General features: G+C 34.2%; 1 protein-coding gene across 1 annotated transcript in view; it reads left to right on the top strand.

The window, feature by feature from the left end:
* Window positions 1-10,765, top strand: part of Prip (aquaporin prip) — a 36,401-nt gene continuing 25,636 nt past the window's right edge. Inside the window, exon 1 of the mRNA XM_028303674.1 lies at window positions 1-200. The gene's annotated coding sequence lies outside the window, so the exon portion shown is untranslated. The remainder of the gene's footprint in view (window positions 201-10,765) is intronic.

Genomic DNA, 10,765 nt, shown 5'->3' with positions numbered 1-10,765 from the left:
TCAAAACAGATTGGATTGACTTCAAAAAACGCGCAACTGCCGGCTGCAGCGGGCGACAATAGAATTTCTCATACACATTTATTTTCGACATAATTAATAAATAAAAGGACTTAAAGTGTAGTGCGGGTGTATAAAGTGATAACGAATATATTTAGTTCAACCGCGAACTTTTTTCATTTTTAAAGTTTCGCCTTATTTAGGTAAGTAATTTTGCAAATTATTTTAATTTTAAAAACAATCAACTTCTAGGGCTGACTAAAACTCAGTACTTTTTAAAGTTCAGTCATTAATTTTGTGGATTTTTGTATGAACTAACTTTACTTACCTACTTACTAAGACTAAGTCGTTATAGTATTGTTTCAGAAATAACTACCAGTAAATAATAATAATACATTTAATTTAAAAGTACATAAAGCTATTCAGGATAATATTTTAGCAATATTTATTTTTCATTTAAACAACCCTGATTTAAGGTAACCGGTGTGGACGCTTTACATTTCAAACGTGAAAGAAATAAACATTATAAGTAATTACTAATTTTAAGTATCAAACATATCAGTGGGATTACATTGTTTAAGAAAATGTCGTGAGTCCCAATAATTTACACACACGTCGCACATACTAAAGTATAAAAAACTAACTACAAATGCCGTAACTTAATGTAAGTTTTGGATGTTTTACGAGGTTTAATTTTTGAGAGTAGGTATTATTTATTAAATGTTTTTTACAAATTAAGGACTAAATTCAAACTATCGACACAGCATCCCAACCCCCATGATTTTCAACTTAAAGTTAGTTGTAGAGTTTGAGCGCTGTGTTGTTTCCTACGTAAAATTTAAAAAGTTTACTTTTCAACAGCTTGAATATTTAGTGTTTTCACTGATGAGCGCTTAGGGTTACAAATCTGGAGGGTGAATTATGTAGATACAATTATTAGAAGTTATAAATTATCATCAATTTATTGTCCATTGTATTCGATTGTTGCTTTTTATTTCTTTTCAATTTTATTAGCAATGATCATTATTTTAATTAAGAAATTTACTTATTTTAGAATTAAAAGGCGATCAGAAAAATATGTTTTATGTCAGTGCTAGGCCGTCTTGATCCGCTGGGGGTCATAATACGTATGAAATATCTCTACCTGATTTACGAGTAGGTATAACAAAATGAGTTGAATAAGCACAGATTGCACAAATCTTTTATAATGATTACTTAAAACTTTCATTTGATTACATAATAAAAACGCGTAAATATAATTTCCTCTCACGTTTAAAAACCTCGAAGCAAAACGAATTAAGAGTTCCAGTAATTAACACAAATAAGCTTGACAAAAACACAGTGTGCTTAGCGCACTTGTTTGCACCTGAACGTGGAAATAATAAGATCTTACGCTAAAACCGGTGTTAAACAAAATCAAAAGTCAAAGTCAAAAAATATTTATTCTTAGGAACTATTAGTACTTATTATTATTCTGTGCTATTACCTAAATAGTGCTTACAAATACCTATTCTATTAATTAATGCCAAAATCGTCAATGCTCAAGATGATAATAATTTTCTTTCCCCTGTGACCAGGCAGAGAACTGGTAGAGTTATTTCAAGTGTAAGGTTGTTTGTATTTGTGTAGCGTTACATTGAGATAACTATGTGTGCTCTCAGTACTTGCCTAATTCGGGTCACCTGTATGGTTTTCACAATTGATAAATGTGACGTGATAAGATAATAGTACCATTAGATATAGCCATGATATCATTTGTGGGTGCACTGTCTATTTTAATCACTACAGACTGTCAATTACATGCTTAGAGTAGGCAATCAGTAGCAAAGCCCGGTTGAACTATTAATTGTTTGTTAAAGTCTTAAATCGTAAATGAAAACCTATCCATTTCCTTAAATTTTAGATATCCTAGACTCTGACTAACTAGAGTGACTTGGAAAATTTCACAAAAACTTGCGGCATTGAGACATGAAAATAAGTTAAATGTAATAAAAACCTTGTCAAACTCGCTCGCTCGCTCGCTACTTCTCGAATGGTTAGCATGCCGGTGCTATGTTTGCCCGAAACCGCGCTAAACACTGTGACACGACAAGCCGGAAATCAGACCACGTTATCAATATGAAGCTGCTTTATCAAACAAAATTAATATTTTTATAAACCATTACTAATATTATATTTACACTACAAATTATAATGAATTCCGGAAACAAAGATAAAGTTGAAGTGTAGGTTAAAGTTCGTAATAGGAAGTGTACCTTAAAATGTAGAGCTTTATTAAAATACAATACGTAATAAGTAAGGATTTTTATATCATTACAAAATCGTTTACCGCGTGATGTGGAAATCATTAGGGGTAACCTATGTTCAGCAGCGGACGTCCTGTCTCTGAAATGATGATGATGATGATGAAAGGTTTAGTTGGGTATTCAAATTACAGACTTTTTGGCAGAATCTCCTATTAAAATATCGTAAGTGCTTAGATATATAGTTGACACGGCTACATTTGTGCTGACCTGAGCGGAATGTACGCTTCCGGAGTCTGCAGAACTGATGCTGCCAAGAATCTTGGTTGACGATGGCTTTGGACGCCAAGAGAAAGGTGAAGCTTGACGTCATCTTTCACATAGTTTTGATGCTGTGAGCGATGAGTACCAAGAACAATCGGAGGCTATGGATAAATATTAACTCTATATTTTCTGAACTTACTTAATATGGTAGGTATAATAAAAATATGCAATTTTATTTTAAGCAGATCTCAAGTTCATAGAGCTATAAATAAATTTTATTACCTACTAAAAATATTCTAGTCACAGATTAAAACTTTATTCCTTACTAGTTCAATGAGGTCAAGAGGCAAATGAGGAAAATCACACAATATTTTTCTCGCTTATCACTTCATTTCAGAAATTTACTTAAAGATCCTCGCCGCAAACCAGTAGAAATGAATTACAAATTAATTTGTCACTGTGTCCGTCCATATTTCAATAATAGCCCCGTTTCTATTTTTGGTTAATGTAAGTAAGTTTTCCTGTAACTAGTTTCGGTATATCACATTGACATTATTTAATTAATTTGCCTATTTGTATTGTATTCCAAGTAGGTTATCTCAATATGTTTCAGTAAATAGTGCGCCACCGGTTTCAAAATTAGCTGTGATTCTATGTAGGTAAATAGTGACACAAGGGATTTTCCTGTAACGGGCTGAAGAAATCCGTGTTTTGACTTGAAATGATTCAGAATGTCCTGGAATTGTTCTTGAAATAGATGCTTTTTGTAGTAGCCTTGTCTGTGACAAGTGTGTCGAGAGCTGGTCAGTATCCACAAAGCGGTGGAATCCATCAACGTCGCGGTAGCGTGGCTAATCGGAACCATTGACGCGCGTCACGCTCCCGCGCCGAATCGTTACAGCAGCCACTACTTAACTCGTTGCTCGACATTACATAACCGTGTAATTAACGAGTACATAGGTTTACTTGTAATATACCTTAAGTAAATAGTTTAAGTCGACGTTAATGTATTATGTAATACAGAAAAATAATAGGTACCTACTTATGTACCTACTTAATCATTTTGATACCCAAGAGCAGGCTTTGCTGCATTGTCATTCCCTGGCATTTGGCAATATACTTTTCCTGTTACCTATCTATACTTACCTGCCATGTGAAAAGTTATCGGTTCTATTCTAATTGAATAAGCTATAGTTACAAACTTAGTTTTCCCATCGCCAATTCTATTCAAAATCAATTTGACTCTACCAATCGTGCCTCAGCCGATCGAAGCTAATGCGTATAAATTATGATAAATCATAGAATTAAGCAGAAATTGCTCGTAACTGCGTTCCAGTTTTGCTTCAGCAATATCAGTTATTTTATGCCAGTGTGCCCACTGATACACATTGTTGGAAATCAGTTATTGCGATGGGATCCGCTCCGTCGCATCCAATAAGTACATTGTTATTCAATTTGAATCGATCTTTATGCATCTCGATGCAAAAACTAATCATAACTTAGTTCTTGGGATACAGGATGTTGCAGGTATCTTATTAGTAACATTAACGTTTTTGAAAAGGGAAAATATACGAAAAATAATATGGTCTTGTATTTCTTTTGATGTTAGCATAAAGTGATTGTTCAGCTGCAAGCTTATTAATTACCTCCTCAGGGGGGCTATTTCAGTCACAGCGAAGGTAAATAGGCTAGGAAATACTGAAAATATAAAAAATAACTCATATTCTCTCCACTATTTTTGACCCTGATTGACGATAGAGTTATGATTCTGTCTTCTTGTCTTCTTACGGCCTTTCTCAGTGGTATGTAAGTACATCCACTGGGTACATTTGATTTTCAAAAGTAGAATAAAAGACTTACTCATGGAGACACTCCTTTTAGTACTTTTGCGCAAATTACCTAGTAATGCATAAAATTTAATATGATGATATTTTTAATTTTGATAAGGACGCCAATAAATATTGAACTTAACCGCATCAGCGCCAAAATTATCTTTAATAAATTAAAAATTATTATCCAAACCCCTTTGAGAAAAGTTTGCCTCACGATGATGTCATTTATAGTAAGGTTTATGATTATATGTTTTTATGACATATCATTTTACAGTGATATGTTTGCCCCATCATGATGGATAGTGTCTGTCATAGGCTGTATATTGTCAACCGGAATTTCTTATGTTTATCTTGTACAGTCAACACTAGTAGATCGTGACACCCAAAGTAGTCAAAAAGTTGGCAACGCGTCTTTGTTACAATTGGAATAAGGTTGTGTTGCTAACTTTTTAACCACTTTGGGGGTCACGAAGTATTTGACGCTGACTGTACCCAGGGCTATTGCAAGATTATCATGTGGGCATTTCTTACTACTGTCTTATAAATTAATTGTGTCAACAATTATATGATATTATTTTTAGAATATGCCAAACGAAAATAGTATGTTTTGTCCGTCTGACCTTCTCAATGATGTTTTATTATACCAATGAACTGGTCGCGTGACGTAGTCAGATGCAACTCGTCATAATATTGTCCACTAAATGATTTCATAGTGATGTGAAAAGGTTTACTCATTTACTCGTAGTAATATTTGATACCAACGTGACTCGAATCTACTTAAATATCGTCTCCCTAAGTCAGACTCTCAATGAGTTAAATTCAGATGTAGAGAGTGGTAACAATAATGCAGACGAATGATAATTAATCTTTCATACAATACTTTTATATGAAATCGCGTCCTTGCTGCAAACACCACACAATACTCGTAGTTATTATCAAATGATCAATCACTTCGATGCCTACAATAAATCACATATTTTTGTTTAGGTAATGATGGATTAGCTCATACATTATCTTTTTTGACAGTATAAACGATATTTAAAACTTTTCTAGGTCAGAAAATAAGTATGTAGTTGCTTTTAAAACTTAATAGGCCTATTCAAATCTTCTCAGAAATAGATAGGTTATACCTGCCATAAAAACCTCGAACAAATTATTTTTTACATGCTCTACACACATATACGGCTTTGCGTTAATTCACCATTGTATTTTATGGGCCCACTAGATTATTATTTTAACTACATGATAATTAAGTACGTTGAAAAACATTTAATGTACTTACCTACTTACTTAAAAGAGCATTTGCCGACTTAGGTATATCTGATTCATTGACTTACAAGTACCTACCAACTTTATCGTCGCAAAATACACAGTAAGATTATACAAATATGATTTCACCCATCTATATTAAAAGCTACGTTTGAGTCAATAAAATACGTAAGTTGAAAAAGCAAGTTTTTACAGAAAACGGTAAAAACTGCAAATGCGGTAAACTTAAGTTTACCGTCGGAAAAGCGGGCGGGCCGCCCGTGCGAAGCGGCCGGACTTCCGCCCATGTATAACATTACCGACTTATAGCAGACCTTGGACTTGATATTTTTCACGGCTAATGCAAATGGCGTAAAAATAACCATGCCTTTGTGGCGGAACTACGCTATTTTTTATTCAACCCGCGTAGGAAATCTCAGTTTAATAAGCAGTTAAAGTCGGTACAATAGCCTGCTTAGCTGGTTAACGCTTATTGTTAGTAGTTTAGTAGGTACTATTTTTAAATCTTATCAACTCCTACGTTTATGCACGAAAAAGCATCCTAAGGATTTTTTACTTAAAGAAACTGTACGAATACATGGAGTTGAATAAATACTTTCACTTGGCTCCTGTATTCAAATAAGTAGATGTATTTTCTTCTGTTAATTTCTACTTATAAGAAAACAATGCAAAAACTGCAAGGCCGTTCTTTCACTAAGGTTGACCGACATAAATAATTCATGAAATGGTAACTATTTTCCAATAAAATAACCGCACAATCTGACCTATAAATAAATAACCTTGTTAGTTAGTTATAGTGCCTTTGCTACCGAACCTTCATAGGATTTAATCAAAGAATATACCTAAGAGTTTTAAGAGTTGCACGTCATTAGGGTCCACCAAAAAAGTGTCACTTATAATTTACAAAATCGCCCGTTCCAACGTAATAATATCTTTCAAATCTTTCAAATGTTACTATAGTTATTTTATCACGTCAATTCACGTCATCCTACCACAAAATGTCAAGTTTCATCATTGAGCCTTCTACCACTTCTACAAATGGTGTTCAAAATCTACATTTGGAAACTCATTCATCACTTATGCGGTAGGTTGATGTGCTTAATAGAGTACATACTCATGATTACAATGGAAATAGAGTCGTTGACCATACAATAGTACTAATAGTAGTCCACCTTGACATTGGTACATTCGTGATGCTGTAAAAAATGTTAAACTTGAATCATGAATCATGCCGATAAGTTTTTTATTGGTATCTTTAGTCATTGTAAGTGCTGAGCTGATTGTATCATTAGTTAGCACTGCTGTATAAAGAATCGGTTAGATTAGCATTTGCCTGCAAATAATTACTGGTTATGTAATTAATTAATACCTATCTGTCAACGCAACGTTTAGAGTCATTGCTTGAAATGGAGAAGTTAAATAGGCTATAATAAGACCTTTTATGGATTGTAATTATACCCGTATTACGTATTAATTAAATAAATTTTAGATTTTCAGCTATTTCGCTTAACTTACGTCAGATATTACTAATTTAAATAATAATGCAAATCAATTTTGTTGAAATAAATAGAGCCGTTAAATCTTACATTTTATTTATTTTATTTTATTTATTTATTATTCATTATTGAGCAATTACTTTGATTTAAATAGTGTCTTAAATCCTCTTTAGGTTTGTCTAGACACTATTGTTCTCTATACATGAACTTCAGGGTAATATTTTGCAGCCTCTATACACAAGTTAATGTTTATGTAGGTATCAGATAATGTAAGGCAATCACGAATGCTCCTATAATGTTAGTTAATAATATTGGAAAAGGGATGTATTTTTCCAAACCAGGAAGTTCCTCAATCTCAATTCCAAGTAGTGACTGACTCAGCTATAATTTAATACGAATAGTATAATTCCATAAAACTGTATCTACTTTGCGTCATTTATCTGGTATCGGATAACTTGTGGTTGTCCAAGCTTCTGTATCATTTTTATTAGTCATCTATCTATACTAGTTCGATGACGTCCGGTAGATATAGTAAAGCTACGTTTAATAAATCGCTATTATCATAATTCAGGGATACTCAACCTTTTTGTAGGAGTCTCTACATGATGTTTTTTAACTGTGGTTAAAGCTTGATGGCCCGCAAGTTAAGTTCAGTTGTTTTAATTAATCATTCTCTTAGAGGAGATACTTATCTTTCGGTATAGGCTGTGGTATGCTTAGCCCATTAATAACATTGTCTTGTCAAGGGTTTCTTTTTTATTTTGCAAGAATACAGTAGAGTCTGCTTACCTTAGAAAGTACTTTGTTTTTTGTCATTGAATTTGTTAAATGTTTTTGGTGTCTGTCACGCCATATGTTATGGCGAAGGTCCCATGTTTGTAGGCGTCAAGCACGAAGCATGGTGATGGATGGCCTATTCTTAAAGCGTTACGTAAGAACACCGTCGCAGACCTATTAATATGTGTAATGCCCACTATTTATTTTGATATATTACTAACTACTTCCTACGATATTCGTGATTTGAATTGGTAAAAATATTGTGGGTTTGCATGCCAATTTCTATATTAATCCTATTTACTTAATGAACATGTGCGATACGTGTAAGGATTCCAATTAAACTAATCAAGTCTTAAATCATGAAATCTTACCTAACATCATCATTATTGTAAAACCCAAAAAACGGAAAGTACCTAACATGCACGTCCAACCAAATCAACATCGCAAACAAACATATGTTTAACTATCAATTAAGTTACACAATATTGGCATAACAGTTATATTGGCTGTTAAATATAAACCACAGTTAAAATAATATTGAAAATACTATCCCTCCATTTCGATAGCCCAAGCGTAGGTACAAAAAAAAACATATCGTGATACTCGGGTACTTATGAAAGCATGTCAAACCACAAAAAGTTAATGGAATTTGAACTTATTTCTCCACACTCTTCACCGGGCTGCGTTAGAGAGAGACACGGATGTTTACAAAAAGTTCATTTCTACAAAACTCCTTAGTCATGAGGGCCCACGGAGCGTAACGTGGCCCGTCGCTTCCACCTCCACTCTCGGGATGCAATTACTATCAGGCCCCGGGATTCAAAAAACACGTAGCATATACCCACGTAATTGACACTGCCCGCGGCAACCGTGCGTGCTTACCATTATTCGTTTCGATGGCCAAAGCAGAGCAAATAATTTGTACGTTACATGTTTTTTGTATGCTAATAACCCGTAACAATCTATATGCTTCAATTTCTTTGATTAGTTCGATTTGTTCGAACACGTTCAACTTCTTTCCATATACATATGAGATCATTTCCACAGTGGCAAAGTAATATTTCCAATCAAGTAATCTAAATTACTACACCTCAGATTCAATCACGTTGAGTGCGAAACCAGGTCTATAGACCTTGTGTACGTCTCGCTTACCGTGCGGCTAAGAAAATTATAGTCTTCCTTGTCGTGCGAAAGGCATAACTTCAATTGGGTCCGGTGTAGGAAAGTGATGAATATATATCTATTATGTATTCTTAAAATAGAATCCAATGATGTACCTACCTTAATACCAGGTTTTTAGACCTGGTACCGCACGGAAGTAATAAAATTTATTCACAATGCGAAACCAGGTCGAAGCGCCTTGTACTCTGCGCACCTGGTACCGCACCCCACGCTAGCTTCATGCAGCCAGTGTTGCCTCGCATTCGTAAGAAACGCACATGTCGACATGGCGTCAAGAGAAACAAACAAAATCAAAACTGCAAATTGATTATAATTTAATTTGCTACACGATTTATTGCTAATTTAAATAATGTTTTTCGTGACAAACATTTGAAGTTGTAACTAAATGTTATTAAATAATATGTTTTCTTTAAATATAGCTTATTTAAGTATTTATGCACGTATGTCTTATTTGTAAAATATTTAGACTAAATTATTAAAACATCTTTGTTTGTTACTTTTTTAAATTTTTATTAAAACTTAATTTAAACTATCGATATTTGTATTTCACATCCCTAGAATACCCACCAGACTTCCCTACTTCAGTGCGGCACAGGGTGCATAAGCCTTGTATTTTGAATATAGCTATAATTTTTATACTAAACAAGTTATTCACGAACGCCTTCAGGTGTATGTCAATAAATGCATTATTATTAATATTCAAAGAAAAAAAACACAATATCTATTAACATGAAGCCAAAAATAAAATTAATATATCTTAAATATTACAAGGTCTTTAAGCCTTGTGCCGCCACAATGTAAGTTTTAATACCAGGTTTACCGACCTTGTACCGAAGGAATGGAAAGTATTAGAAAGTTACTGCCGCAGCAAAGGTGTTAAAGTGTAGCGTAGGATCATGATAGAAGAATACTAAATCCAATTAAAAGTAAGTACTTTTAATTCGCGGGAGGCGCCTGATTGCGGCGCAGGACCGGTCTTTGTGGAAATCCTTGGGGGAGGCCTTTGTCCAGCAGTGGACGTCTTTCGGCTGAAACGAACGAACGAAACGAACTAATAATTAAACTAAGTACTTACTCGAGCCATTTCCTCTTGTATTATAATATACTTTATTGCTACCATTCCAAGAGCAAGGTGGTAAAACCCGATAGAGGTTTTATAATAAAGCGTGACGTAAATCTGATTCAATAAAGAAAAAGCCGACTAGATTAGGTCAATAGCCATAATTCCGTTCACCAACTTTCTGAATGCATGAATCACATTATGCCTATACGAAGGCAATAAAATGGAATTTCCCCTACAATGCCTAAAACATCCATCAAAGACTCTATTTTATCATGTTACTTAGCTCAATTAACTCATAGAAATCATAGAATAAAATTAAACAATTAGGTACTTATTTACGGAAATACAGCCTAAGATTATCTACTACCCGTTCGCGCTAAGTTTGCCGGTCCGTGGAATGCGCGTCCCCTCTCCCAACCGCGATTAAACGCAATTATTTTACGCAAATACACAATTATTTTCAATACTAGCTTTCCGCCCGCGGCTTCGCCCGCGTGGAATTTTGTCTGTCACAGAAAAACTTTATCGCGCGCGTCCCTGTTTCAAAAACCGGGATAAAAACTATCCTATGTTCTTTCCCGGGACTCAAACTATCTCTATGCCAAATTTCATCAAAATCGGTTGCGAGGTTTAAGCGGGAAA

This window comes from Ostrinia furnacalis, unplaced genomic scaffold, assembly GCF_004193835.3.
Source record: "Ostrinia furnacalis isolate ACB-3 unplaced genomic scaffold, ASM419383v2 OfSCF1268, whole genome shotgun sequence".
NCBI classification, from domain to species: domain Eukaryota; kingdom Metazoa; phylum Arthropoda; class Insecta; order Lepidoptera; family Crambidae; genus Ostrinia; species Ostrinia furnacalis.
This window is presented reverse-complemented; position numbering and strand designations above follow the sequence as displayed.